The sequence below is a fragment of the Panulirus ornatus genome, chromosome 9 (assembly GCF_036320965.1).
Source record: "Panulirus ornatus isolate Po-2019 chromosome 9, ASM3632096v1, whole genome shotgun sequence".
Classification (NCBI taxonomy): Eukaryota; Metazoa; Arthropoda; class Malacostraca; order Decapoda; family Palinuridae; genus Panulirus; species Panulirus ornatus.
The window spans coordinates 46,829,477-46,844,962 of NC_092232.1; the positions used below are offsets into that span (position 1 = coordinate 46,829,477).

The 15,486-nt window shown below is 40.0% G+C and overlaps 1 protein-coding gene across 3 annotated transcripts in view; it reads left to right on the forward strand.

Moving 5' to 3' along the window:
* Shark (SH2 ankyrin repeat kinase) overlaps positions 1-15,486 on the forward strand; it is a 192,047-nt gene that overhangs the window by 161,682 nt on the left and 14,879 nt on the right. The window lies entirely within an intron of this gene.

A 15,486-nucleotide genomic window follows, 5' to 3' on the forward strand; every position in this document is an offset into this window, starting at 1 on the left:
TTTACTTAACCTTCAAACATACGATGCTTCAGCTTATTTGCAATACAATTACTCATGCTCATTTGTTGACCAAGTCTTATATTGTTATGTTTATTATCACTTTAATGTCACTTTCATAACTTAATTGTGTAAAATTTTGCTTGAGAGCTTTGTTATTTAGACTGTTGTTCCCATTGTAGATGTAGCAAGTTCTAATGCTTTTACAAGATGGGTAAGGTTTTCACTCCTTTTTTATATATATTCATATTTATTATACTTTGTCGCTGTCTCCTGCATTAGTGAAGTAGCGCAAGGAAACAGACAAAAGAATGGCCCAACCCACCCATATACACATGTATATACATACATGTCCACACATGCACATATACATACCTATACATTTCAACGTATACATATATATACATACACAAACATATACATATACATTATTCATACTTGCTGCCTTCACTCATTCCCGTCGCCACCCCACCACACATGAAATGACAACCCCCTTCCCCTGCGTGCGTGCGAGGTAGTGCCAGGGAAAGATAACAAAGGCCACATTTGTTCACACTCAGTCTTTAGCTGTCATGTGTAATGCACCAAAACCACAGCTCCCTTTCCACATCCAGACCCCACAAAACTTTCCATGGTTTACCCCAGAAGCTTCACATGCCCTGGTTCAATCCATTGACAGCACGTCGACCCCAGTATACCACATCATTCCAATTCACTCTATTCCTTGCACACCATTCACCCGTCTGCATGTTCAGGCCCCGATCGCTGAAAATCTTTTTCACTTAAGCTTTCCACCTCCAATTTGGTCTCCCACTTCCCCTCGTTCCCTCCACCTCTGACACATATATCCTCTTTGTCAATCTTTCCTCACTCATTCTCTCCATGTGACCAAACCATTTCAAAACACCCTCTTCTACTCTCTCAACCACACTCTTTTTATTACCAAACCATTTCAAAACACCCTCTTCTGCTTTCTCAACCACACTCTTTTTATTACCAAACCATTTCAAAACACCCTCTTCTACTCGCTCAACCACACTCTTTTTATTACCACACATCCCTCTTATCCTTTCATAACTTACACGATCAAACCACCTCACACCACATATTGTCCTCAAACATCTCATTTCCAACACATCCACCCTCCTCCGCACTACTCTATCTATAGCCCATGCCTCGCAGCCATATAACATTGTTGGAACCACCATTCCTTGAAACATACTCATTTTTGCTTTCTGAGATAATGTTCTTGCCTTCCACACATTTTTCAATGCTCCCAGAACTTTCGCCCCCTCCCCCACTCTGTGACTCACTTCCGCTTCCATGGTTCCATCCACTGCCAAATCCACTCCCAGATATCTAAGACACTTCACTTCCTCCAGTTTTTCTCCATTCAAACTTACCTCCCCAATTGACTTGTCCCTCAACCCTACTGAACCTAATGACCTTGTTCTTATTTACATTTACTCTCAGCTTTCTTCTTTCACTTACTTTACCAAACTCAGTCACCAGCTTCTGCAGTTTCTCACCCGAATCAGCCACCAGCACTCTATCATCAGCGAACAACAATTGACTCACTTCCCAAGCCCTCTCATCCACAACAGACTGCATACTTGCCCCTCTCTCCAAAACTCTTGCATTTACCTCCCTAACAACTCGATCCATAAACAAATTAAACAACCATGGAGACATCACGTACTCAAGCCGCAAACCAACATTCACTGAGAACCAATCACTTTCCTCTCTTCCTACTCGTACACATGCCTTACATCCTCGATAAAAACTTTTCACTGCTTCTAACAACTTCCCTCCTACACCATATATTCTTAATACCTTCCACAGAGCATCTCTATCACTCTATCATATGCCTTCTCCAGACCCATAAATGCAACATACAAATCCATTTGCTTTTCCAAGTATTTCTCACATACATTCTTCAAAGCAAACACCTGATCCACACATCCTCTACCACTTCTGAAACCACACTGCTCTTCCCCAATCTGATGCTCTGTACATGCCTTCACCCTCTCAATCAATACCCTCCCATATAATTTCCCAGAAATACTCAACAAACTTATACCTCTGTAATTTGAGCACTCATCTTTATCCCCTTTGCCTTTGTACAATGGCACTATGCATGCATTTTGCCAATCCTTAGGCACCTCACCATGAGTCATACATACACAGTCACCCCCTTTTTTAGTAAATTCCAATGCAATACCATCGAAACTCGCTGCCTTGCCAGCTTTCATCTGCAAAGCTTTTACTACCTCTTCTCTGTTTATCAAATCATTCTCCCTAACCCTCTCACTTCGCACACCACCTCGACCAAAACACCCTATATCTGCCACTCTATCATCTAACACATTCAACAAACCTTCAAATTACTCATTCCATCTCCTTCTAACATCACCACTACTTGTTATCACCTCCTCATTATCCCCCTTCACCGATGTTTCCATTTGCTCTCTTGTCTTATGACCTTTATTTACCTCCTTCCAAAACATCTTTTTATTCTCCCTAAAATTTAATGATACTCTCTCACCCCTAACTCTCATTTGCCCTCTTTTTCACCTCTTGCACTTTTCTCGACCTCCTGCCTCTATCGAAATGCCTCTCTCTTCTCTTTCATTAATAATCTGACTTCTTCATCTCACCACTCACTACCCTTTCTAATCTGCCCACCTCCCACGCTTCTCATGCCACAAGCATCCCCTGCGCAAGCCATCACTGCTTCCTTAAATACATCCCCTTATGTCCTTTGCTCTCACCTTTTTCCATTCTGCACTCAGTCTCTCCTGGTACTTCCTCACACAAGTCTCCTTCCCAAGCTCACTTACTCTCACCACTCTCTTCACCCCAACATTCTCTCTTCTTTTCTGAAAACCTCTACAGATCTTCTCCTTCGCCTCCACAAGATAATGATCAGACATCCCTCCAGTTGCACCTCTCACCATATTAACATCCAAAAGTCTTTCTTTCGTGCACCTATCAATTAACACGTAATCCAATAATGCTCTCTGGCCATCTCTCCTACTTACATACGTATACTTATGTATATCTCTCTTTTTAAACCAGGTATTCCCACTCACCAGTCCTTTTTCAGCATACAAATCTACAAGCTCTTCACCATTTCCATTTACAACACTGAACACCCCATGTACACCAATTATTCCCTCAACTGCCACATTACTTACCTTTGCATTCAAATCACCCACCACTATAACCTGTTCTTATGCATCAAAACTACTAACACACTCACTCAGCAGCTCCCAAAACACTTGCCTCTCATGATCTTTCTTATGCCCAGGTGCATATGCACTAATAATCACCCATCTAGAGCTCTCCATCCACTTTCAGTTTTACCCACGTCAATCTAAAGTTTACTTTCTTACACTCAATCACATATTCCCACCACTCCTGTTTCAGGAGTAGTGCTACTCCTTCCCTTGCTCTTTTCCTCTCACCAACCCCTGACTCTACCCCCAAAACATTCCCAAACCACTCTTCCCCTTTACCCTTGAGCTTGATTTCACTCAGAGCCAAAACATCCAGGTTCCTTTCCTCATACATACTACCTATCTCTCCTTTTTTCTCATATTGGTTACATCCACACACATTTAGACACCCCAATCTGAGCCTTCGAGGAGGATGAGCACTCCCTGCGTGACTCCTTCTTCTGTTTCTACTTTTAGAAAATTAAAATACATGGAGGGGAGGCTTTCTAGCCCCATGCTCCCCTCCCCTTTAGTCGCCTTCTACGACACGTGAGGAATATGTGGGAAGTATTCTTTCTCCCCTATCCCCAACCATCTTGACATTTACTGTTAGTAAACCTTTGAGAAATTTGTAAACAATGACAAAATTGACCTCACAGATTGATTAGCAAATGCACTACTTGAAAATAATGGCTATGAAAATGATTTTTTAAATTTCATTTTACTCAAAGAGCATCTCCCAAAAGCTCTATGGATTTAACATTCCGCCAGCAAAATGTAATGATGCCTTTCTCCATTCCTGTCACATGCGAGAACTCCTCCCATCCCACTTGATGTGAACTTACTTTTAATTTTTCAAATGTTTTGTTATTACTGTATTTCAGCTTCTATGTAATTTTTAACAGAGCAGCAGCAGTGCAAAACAGTCACTTAATTTGACCAGGTTGTAAACTGACAGTCTACCATGAACAAAAAACTCACATTGTTCATCATCACTCACCAACCTCCCTTCTCCTTTTCTACTTTGCTGTCTTTGTGTCACTTGCCACCTACTGTAAATTTCCATTTTTGTATATGTTTGCTTATGCTAGAAAGTCAGCTCTAAGTCTAGATCTGCAGACTGTAATTTGATTTATATGCCTGCTGCTGGCCTTCCTCCCTCCACCTCACTTTTTGAATTTCTGAGTGTTTACATATAACCATACTACAGCTATTGTGTAACAGACATGTAATATACACTTGAAAGTCAGCTTAGGGGTAGCATATGTGTCAGGTGTGGGCAGAAGAATGTGTTCATCGGGAATGTAGGAGGCACACCAACACACTCATCCACTTCCCTACCCCACCCTTACCTCTCTGGTTTGTCCCTTTATATGACTCTTATCCAGTATATTTTATGAGTGAACTATAATGAATTTATACCACAGCTAAAAACAGTATGGTAACATTGCAAACCAGTTGTTTAATCTTACCAGAAAGTCATATTAATGGCAATGTGTGAGTTGTGAACAAAGGAGTATGCTTGTCGGGAGTGAGGGAGACACAGACAAATTTGCTTTCTTTCTTACCACCCTTAGTTTGACAGGTCACGTAATATAATTGTTTTAATGTTTTATTAATCTAATACTACAATTACTGTATAGCTAAAAACATTGCTGATGTATGGATCATGGTAAGGTGCCTTAGTATTGGCAGAATGTATGTATAGTGCTATTCCATAAGGGCAAATGGGGCAAAGGAGAATGTTTGAATTACAGATATATAACTTTGTTTCAAATTGCAGATGTATAACACTCCTTCCCTTATTGCACTGATTATGTTCTAGCTAAGCTTTTGTTTAAACTTTTAGGAAAACTGTACTTTTGTATTTTAAAGATGACATTTGTATGAAACCATTTTGTTGATTCGCCACTATGTATATCTAAAAGCATTGAAGTAAAAAGATAACATCTTTGAAACACTTGATTGAAAATGTTTAAGGGAGGAGTTGATATCTGTAGTACTGAGATATCAAAAAATAATACAGCAGTAGAACAAATCACTAGTCAAAACATTAGACTCTTATTCCAATGAATCCACTAATGATGTTATGATAGACAGGGCAGCTGCATTGCTGACAGCTTCTATAGTCAGTTTTTCTGAAGCAGTGAGGAGTACAGTATGGTATATACTGCATGGTCAGTTTAGGATAATTTCCTTGTACAGTGCGATATTGATTTTCTGTTAAGACACTGAAACAGGGCAATAGATAAATGGTTGGATGAGTGCATGTCTCGATTGGAATCATTTTAAGAATTTTAATATTTTTTCTTGGTTCTTGAAGTCATAGATGATGGAAGTACCAGCACTAATTGCTGCATCCCCCATCCCCACTGAAGTCCCTTTATCAAGCTTCTGTAGTTACTACTTTCTTGAGGACAGTTAGTATAACATGCCTACGTTTGGCAGGACTGGACTCGTCATGAGGAAGCAATTGCTTGGATTTCATAGTGAGGGCTCAAAATGTTATAACTCGCCCAGATGGGGGAGGTTGCAGGTAAAATCAGTTGAACAGGGTGGCTGACCTTGCGAGTATACCGTGCCTGACAGAGGCTCCACAGTTGATCATACAGGTATATTGTGCATGATAGAGGCTCCATGGTTGACCCCGGGAGAACACTATTCATGAAAGAGGCCCCACGGTTGACCCTATAATTGTACCATGCCTAACTGAGGTTCCACTAGAGACCCCTTGAGTGTGCTGTGCATGTTAAAGGCTCCACATTTGATCCCTCAAGTATATTGTGCATGATAGAGGCTTCATGGTTGACCCCACAAGTGTACTGTGCCTGATAAAAGTCTCCACAGTTGATCCTGAGTATACAGTCCTGCCAAAGGTTACACAGTTGACCCCGAGTATACAGTGCCTGATAGAGGCTCTGCAGTTGACTCCGTGAGTATTCAGTGCCTGATAAGTAGTTCCACGGTTGACCCTGCGAGTATGCAGTGCTTGATAGAGGCTCCATGGTTAACCCCACAAGTATACTGCACGACTGATTGAATCCGCAAGAAAAACCATACCTGATAGAGATTCTAGCTTATGATGCAGAACTACACTCGATTATTCAAAGAAATTATTTGACTTTGCTTAGTTCTTTTTGGTTTTAATTACTGCTTAATTATATTTTGAGGTGAATTACCATAAGTGTTCAGTGTACATTGATTTTCAAACAAACGAGTCACTATGGTAGCTGCGTGCCCACACTGTTACAACTGGTAACATCAGCTGAACTTGCACCATGAGGAAGCTTGCAACTTTCTTCTATCCTTAAACAGTTCTGTAATTCCACCTTTTGACTTGGTGGACATACTTGCTATTACTGTAACATTCACTCCTTCTTAGGAACCCTATAATATGAAAATCAACAAGTCTGTCTCTAAGAAACTGGAAGTCCTGTTTAGATGTCAAAATTTCTTTTCTTCTGAGTAATTACTCCATATACACAAAGGATTGATTTGTCCTTGTATAGAGTAGTGAAAAGTGATCTGACTTATAAACTCTCCCAGGCTAACTTTTAAACTTAACTCACTTTTCCTACACCACATTGTTGGTTTATTTCCCCTCTAGCTATTACTTTGGATTTTGCTCCTGAGAGCTGGCTGCTTGTGTGCCCCCACTGCTAGCTAGACCATGCAATACTCGGCAAGCTGCTGCTGAGTCTTATGATTGTTATTTGGCCATTGGCAACTCATGGATGGGCCATTTTGATAGTTGTTTCTTTCCCTACACCTCAAGGCTTTGAATGTGAATGGGATGACTGGGGAGAATAAAAGGAAGGAGATTGTGGAGAGGTTCAAAAGTTGTAGTGTGGATGTGCTAGGGATTGGGGAAATCTTTATCCTTGGGCAGGGTGTGTGGAGTGACAATGGAATGATGAATGCAAGTTATAGAAGGGCATGGAAGATGTGGTATGGAGTATGGACGGGAATTAATGAAAATTATCAGGGAAGAGGAAAAGAAGGATGTGCAATTCTGCTATCACCAAGAGTATGGGAGGGTGTTACAGAGCATGGGTGGAATGGATCAAGAATACTTTAGGTGAAAAGAAAGGTTGTGATTGTGAAATATGCATGAGTATGTGTATATGTGCCTGTGAATATGAAGACTGTATGAGGTAAGGATGAAATAAAGCTTTTCTGGAGGAATTTGAGTGACTGTATAGATGGTTTTGAGAATGAGAAAAATGTGGTTGTATTGGATTATATGAATGCGAAAGTGGGATGTGATAGAATGGTGAGATAGTTGGTAACTGGGAATTGTCTGGAGTAAATGGGAATGGAAGCTATCATGTGGATATTTGTTCTGAGAGGGGATTATTCCTTAAGAACACCTTTTTTCACCACAAGATGATCCACAGATATAAGTGGATGAGGAGTGATGGAAGAGAAGAGCAGAAGGCTTTGCTTGACTATGTAGCAGTGGATGAAAGATCGAGAAAGGCTGTGCTGGATGCTAGAGTTGTGAGAGGATTCTTTGGAGACTGACCATTTTGCATTTCTTATGGGGATGAGGATCAGGGAGAAATGGAGGTATGGTGGTAGGAACAATGGAGAAGTAAAAATGTTGGCAAGTGATAAGATGAATGAGTAAAAATACAGGGAGGAATATGAAAGGAAGGTAACTGAAAGCTTAGATGAAAGTGCAGTGAATGTAGGAATGCAGTCATGTATGAATGAGTTGTTTTTTTGATATTTACTAAAGGTTGTAAAATCATTGGTTGGATACAGGATAGTGAGATACAGGAATAAAAAGGGCAATGCATGGTGGACAGAAGAGATTAGAAATGCTCTGGAAGGGAAGAAAAGGCATATGGTAGATTGCTCAATGGGAATGTACCAGTGGAAGTCCAGGAAACGAGGAGGGAAGAATACAAAATATGTAAGCAGAATGTAAAGAAGCTAATAGAGGAAAACGAAGAGAGTAAATGAAGATTTTGGAAGAAACTTAAGTGAAAAGTTTTAGGATAAAAAGAAAAAACTATACTGGAAGGGGATAAAAAAGGAAAGATATAGATGTAAGAGTGGAAATGTTAATGTGAGAAGTAAGGAAGGGGAATTGCTGAATTAAAAGGAGGGAATGAAAGAAAGATGGAAGGAGTATTTTGAAGAAATGAATGTGGGAGAAGGGAGGCAGCAGTTGTTACATGCATGGGTATGGAGGAGGGAAGAAAGAGGATACAAATGCAGGGGCCTATAGTAAAGAGGGAGGTAAGAAGGGCAATAATGAGGCTGAAGGTAGGAAAGGCACCTGGAGTGGATGGGGTTATGGCTAAAATGCTGAAGTATGGAGGAGAAAGTGTGATAGAGTGGATGCATCTTATATGTAATTTAGCATGGACACAGAAGGTTTGCCTGAGGATTGAGTTAAAGCTATTATTGTTGATTTATTCAAAGGAAAAAGTGCTAAGGATGTATGTAGCAATTATAGGGAAATAAGTCTGTTAAGTATACCAGGAAAAGTGTATGCAAGAATATTTACTGACAGAGTGATGGAAGTGATTGAATGTAGAATAAGTGAAGAGCAAGGGGGATTTAGGAAAGGTTGGAGATGTGTGCATCAGATTTTTGTTGTAAAGATAACTGTGAAAAAGTATTTAGCAAAAGGTAAGAATTTGTATTCAGCTTTTATGGGTCAGGAGAAAGCATATGACAGAGTTGAATGGAATGCTTTGTGGGATTTGTTAAGGATGTATGGTATAGGGGGACAACTGTTGGATGGTGTAAAAGCCATCTGTGGAACAGCAAATGCATGTGTGAGAGTGGATGGAGAGCTGAACAGAAGCTTTGGGATACACGTAGGTGTGAAGCAGGGCCGTGTGATGTCACTGTGGCTTTTTAATATATGTATGGATTGAGTATGAGAGATGAAAGCAAAACTAGTAAAAAGGGGTACAGAGATGGAGTGTGGTGATGAAATATGGTGGCTAGTGGCAAGCCTGTTTGCAGATGATACTGTGTTGTTTGTGGAGAGTGAAGCGGAGTTGCAGAAGCTTGTAAGTGTGTTTTATGATGTAAGTGGAGGAGGTTGAAGGAAATGCAATTAAAAGTAAAGTAATGGTGTTTGAAAGGAAATGGAGTGAAAGTACAGATTTAGTAAAACCATATAGAGTGAAGGAAGAAAGTGTACTAAATTGTGCTGTGGATATAGGGGGAAAGAGACTGGAAGAAGTGAAGGAATATAAGTATCTGGGAGATGTCTTGGGTAAGTGTGGTGACAGGTGACATGGAAGGAGAGATAAGGGAGAGAGCAGTACAGGGTAGAAGAGTCATTGGGTCCCTTAATAGAATAATGAAGGGTAGAGGTGTAAGTATGGAAGTGAAGAGAGGATTAAGGGACTGTATAATCCTCCCAGCCCTGACCTATGCAGCCAAAACATGGACGTGGAATGAGGCACAGAGGTCAAGAATCCAGGCTGTGGAAATGAGCAATTTTAGAGGAGCATGTGGTGTGACTACATGGAATGAAGAAAGAAATGAAAAGGTGTATGAGAGATGTGGTATGGCAAGGAATGCAAAGGGAGTGAATTGTGGAGTCATAGAATGGGTGAAACATAATACTTTGAGGTGGTTTGGGTGTGTGGAAAGAATGCAAGACTGGGAGTTTACAGTTGGTATGTGTGGAAGACCACCTGTAACATGGGCAAATAGGGTGAAGGAATACTGGAAGGAGAGAAACAAAGGAAGAATGCGTGGAATGGTATATGCGAGGGAAGAATGCGAGGACAGGGATAAGTGGAGACTCTTTTGCCGTGGCCACCCCTAAATGGGAGTTCCCGAAGGGAATGGGTGTGAGAGATATAGATAGATAAATAAATGCACTGGAAAGTGGCTCAGATGCTTTTACTTGTTTTGAGGTCCTTACACGTTTGTACACATCGCTGAGCTTCACAGTAATTTCACATTTGCTTAATAGGCAATATACTTTTCTCATTTTTTCCACCAGACTTAACCAGTCTTTTAAGTTTAGGTATGTTTCCCAATTCTTTTGGTAAGTTTAGGGGTAAAATGGTCCCATTTTTACCAAATTAATATTGGGACTTCTGCTTATGACATAGGCACTTGAGGACTGTGTCTGGTGGACAGGCAGAGTTGGAAGGGGGGCAGGGCAGAAGCAAGACATCGTCATGTATGTGATCAGAATTGGTGAAATTCCTTCATTATTAAGGCCTCCAGTGGCTAGAAGGTATATGAACATGTTATGAAAAGGTGGGTGTGATTTAAGAATCCATGGACATGAATACTTAAACCAGAGGAGAAATATAGTTAATGTTAAATTCCTCTATCAAGGAATAAACTGTTGCAGTGGAATGTTAAAGACATTAGTAACTATGTATATTTTCACTCGTAAAATTACCTAGAATTTCTGCTAAACAATACTTAACTCCACCAAAAAATATGCTGTTTGCTATATGCCTCAGAAATCTGCTAGAGGGTTGGAAAATCTGCTAAGTCTAGCAAATTTTCCTCCAAGTTGGCAACACTGACCCCCAATTTCATTTCTGAAAGCTTACTCCAAAGTTATTATTTCACTGGTCTTGTGGACATCAAAGGAAAATCCCACAAATGTATTCCATGATGGATTCTTTGATATTTTTCTCTCTCTATGGGTTGGGATTCCAGGTAGAAAAGAAATTAGGCAAGAAGAGAAGTCCTACATTTTAACATTATGTATGTGGATTCCACGAATTGAGGAAAAAAATGCAGTAGCCAAAACTTTTCTGCATTATTTTTTTACATATCCTATTTAAGAGTATGCAATATTTGGGCCAACATCCTGTTGCAATGGGTGTCCATGACAGCAAAGATCACCTGGATCCTCTTTTTGGGTTAGACTCATAAGCCATCTCCTCTTGGTGAATACCTTCTTGTTAGCAATGGTTTCTCTGCCATTTGGTAATGGCATTGACTGTAGTTGTCTTGTTCAGATATGGAACTGTGGAACTAAAGCTGTTAAATTCTTTCAAAATCTAAGGTGAATTCTTTCCAAGATGTTTTATTTTTTCAAGGTTAATTACCTTATTAGTTCCAAGTTAGACATTCATGGTGTCAAGCTAGGTCAGTCATCCACATCCTCATGACTAATTCCACAGTGTTACTAGACTACCTCATTTGGGGTCAGGAACCCTATATCCAAACTTGAGAGTTTTTTTTTATCTAGCAAACATATATTTTTAACACTTTTTCAGATTTATTAACTCTTTGTGCTAGGAAAATAGAAAATGCATGACATTCACTTGCTTCATAATATGCATGTGTTTTTACAGACAGTTCTAGCAAGCTTTGGAACATTTTTCATGTGTTCCTTAATTCTTGTTTACTTGGGATTTTCTGAGGTAATCAACAGGACCTTCAAATTCCACTGGTTGGTTCTTTCTTTGGTTGAACATGCTTTTGGACTCACTTGGGATTGATTTTCAGGTTGATTTTCTTCAGATTTTTTATGGTGTGAGAGGCAAGGTGTTAGAAGTAGGGAAAAGTTTTTATCGAGGATGTAAGGCATGTGTGCGAGTAAGAAGAGAGGAAAGTGATTGGTTCTCAGTGAATGTTGGTTTGCGGCAGGGGTGCATGATGTCTCCATTCTTAATACCTTCCCCAGAGCATCTATCATATACCTTCTCCAGATCCATAAATGCTACATACAAATCCATTTGCTTTTCTAAGTATTTCCCACATACATTCTTCAAAGAAAACACCTGATCCACACATCCTCTACCACTTCTAAAACCACACTGCTCCTCCCCAATCTGATGCTCTGTACATGCCTTCACCCTCTCAATCCATACCCTCCCATATAATTTACCAGGAATACTCAACAAACTTATACCTCTAATTTGAGCACTCACCTTTATCCCCTTGGCCTTTGTACAGTGGCACTATGCAAGCATTCCGCCAATCCTCAGGCACCTCACCATGAGTCATACATACATTAAGTAACCATACCAACCAGTCAACAATACAGTCACCCCCTTTTTTAATAAATTCCACTGCAATACCATCCAAACCTGCTGCCTTGCCGGATTTTCATATATATTGGGAGGTAAGTTTGAATGGAGAAAAACTGGAGGAAGTAAAGTGTTTTAGATATCTGGGAGTGGATCTGGCAGCGGCTGGAACCATGGAAGCGGAAGTGAATCATAGGGTGGGGGAGGGGGCGAAAATCCTGGGAGCCTTGAAGAATGTGTGGAAGTCGAGAACATTATCTTGGAAAGCAAAAATGGGTATGTTTGAAGGAATCATAGGGTGGGGGAGGGGGCGAAAATCCTGGGAGCCTTGAAGAATGTGTGGAAGTTGAGAATATTATCTCGGAAAGCAAAAATGGGTATGTTTGAAGGAATAGTGGTTCCAACAATGTTGTATGGTTGCGAGGCATGGGCTATGGATAGAGTTGTATGCAGGAGGGTGGATGTGCTGGAAATGAGATGTTTGAGGACAATGTTTGGTGTGAGGTGGTTTGATCGAGTAAGTAATGTAAGGGTAAGAGAGATGTGTGGAAATAAAAAGAGCGTGGTTGAGAGAGCAGAAGAAGGTGTTTTGAAATGGTTTGGGCTCATGGAGAGAATGAGTGAGGAAAGATTGACCAAGAGGATATATGTGTCGGAGGTGGAGGGAATGAGGAGAAGTGGGAGACCAAATTGGAGGTGGAAAGATGGAGTGAAAAAGATTTTGTGTGATCGGGGCCTGAACATGCAGGAGGGTGAAAGGCGGGCAAGGAATAGAGTGAATTGGATCGATGTGGTATACCGGGGTTGACGCGCTGTCAGTGGATTGAATCAGGGCATGTGAAGCGTCTGGGGTAAACCATGGAAAGTTGTGTGGGGCCTGGATATGGAAAGGGAGTTGTGGTTTCGGGCATTATTGCATGACAGCTAGAGACTGAGTGTGAACGAATGGGGCCTTTGTTGTCTTTTCCTAGTGCTACCTCGCACACATGAGGGGGGAGGGGGATGGTACTCCATGTGTGGCGAGGTGGCGATGGGAATGAATAAAGGCAGACAGTGTGAATTGTGTGCATGGGTATATATGTATGTGTCTGTGTGTGAATATATATGTGTACATTGAGATGTATAGGTATGTATATCTGCGTGTGTGGACGTGTATGTATATACATTGTGTATGGGGGTGGGTTGGGCCATTTCTTTCGTCTGTTTCCCTGCGCTACCTTGCAAACGCGGGAGACAGCGACAAAGCAAAAAAAAAAAGAAAAAAAAAGAAATATATATATATATAATATATATATATATATATATATATATATATATATATATATATATATAGGGGAGAAAGAATACTTCCCACGTATTCCCTGCGTGTCGTAGAAGGCGACTAAAATGGGAGGGAGCGGGGGGCTGGAAATCCTCCCCTCTCAATTTTTTTTAATTTTCCAAAAGAAGGAACAGAGAAGGGGGCCAGGTGAGGATATTCCCTCAATGGCCCAGTCCTCTGTTCTTAACGCTACCTCGCTAACGCAGGAAATGGCGAATAGTTTGAAAAAAAAAAAAATATATATATATATATATATATATATATATATATATATATATATATATATATATATATATATATATATATATATTATCCCTGGGGATAGGGGAGAAAGAATACTTCCCACATATTCCCTGCGTGTCGTAGAAGGCGACTAAAAGGGAAGGGAGCGGGGGGCTGGAAATCCTCCCCTCTCGTTTTTTTTTTTTTTTTTTTTTTTACAAAAGAAGGAACAGAGAAGGGGGCCAGGTGAGGATATTCCCTCAAAGGCCCAGTCCTCTGTTCTTAACGCTACCTCGCTATCGCGGGAAATGGCGAATAGTATAAAAAAAAAATAAAATATATATATATATATATATATATGTGTGTGTGTGTGTGTGTGTGTGTGTGTATGCATATATATTTTTCAAGCTATTCGCCATTTCCCGCATTAGCAAGGTAGCGTTAAGAACAGGGGACTGAGCCTTTGATTAGGATCTCCGCTGCCCAAGCCGTCTCAACATTTGTAAAAAAAGAAGATACTGCCTTTGATGTGGAAGCTTTTTCCTTGTGTACCTATTGTAAGGAAGAAGATCACTTGTTTACCGTAGGGTAAGCTTAAGTTATAGGTGAGGAGAAAGATCAGTTAGGAACTTTCTCTATCCTCTACCAGTAGACCCTGGAGAGAGAAAAGTTTTGAGGAATAGAAAATTATTTCTCCAGGTCATGTCCTGTGAGCAATTTGCTTCTTGTCCTACCTTCTCCTCTTTTTGGAAAACTTTTCTATTGTCAACAGTAGTCACTGTCATGGTGATGTCCTTGTCCCAGAAATATTAATGTCATCAGCTTGGTGGCTTGGCAACTGGCAGGATGTTGACATCATCACTATGTGGTGGCAGCTGATTGGATTGGCATTCTGGAATGATCTGTTACTGCAGATACTGTTTGGATGGCTTGTGAAGGGTGAGGGGCTTATAATTAACCAGAATTACATGGTTAGGCCAGAGTTTGCTAGCCCCCAGGATCAAAGGAGATTCTTATTAGCTTGTGGGGTACTGCCCATAGAAAAAAAGTTTTTCATTCTTCAAGACTTTTTTTAGTAGATAATAATTTGTACTTTCACCATTTTATTCGTGGATATAATCAATTTCTCATACAGACATAAAGTTGTCACAGTTATTAGAATCCATACAAATATCTATGCTTATGTGCAGAAAGAAGATTATGAGAATTCACTGGAAAAGTTTACAGTTCATGAGTTGACATTAGAGAGTGCTTACCCATGTCCACATTTTGATTCAGTATTGTTTCAGGATGTTAAATCAAACTGATGCTCAATCTTCTTTTTTAAAATCAGCATTTAATATCTTTTTACCATTTTTTCTTTCTGCTTTTCTTTTTAGTTTGGGAGAGTTTCATGATTGTATTCTTTTGCTTGTATAAAATATTAAACTATAAAGTTGATTCTGGAAAGATTGACATTCAAAGAAACCAACTCTTATGCATGACCAAGTTTAGGTGCATTCATGTACTTTAAAGAAATGGAATTATTCACAAGAAGATGGTAAGTCACTATTTAGGCTGCTCATTCCAATGAAATTATAAATGTCCATTGTTAAGTGACTTTGATTATGGTACCTGAAGTGGTACTTTTTCCCAAGATCATACCTCAGACTTTCACCACAAGTTAAACTAATGGATTTCTTTTAATGGTACAACTGTTAAATGGGTTGCTTTTAAGGTAGTTACCATTGTAAAAATAGTTGTAAGC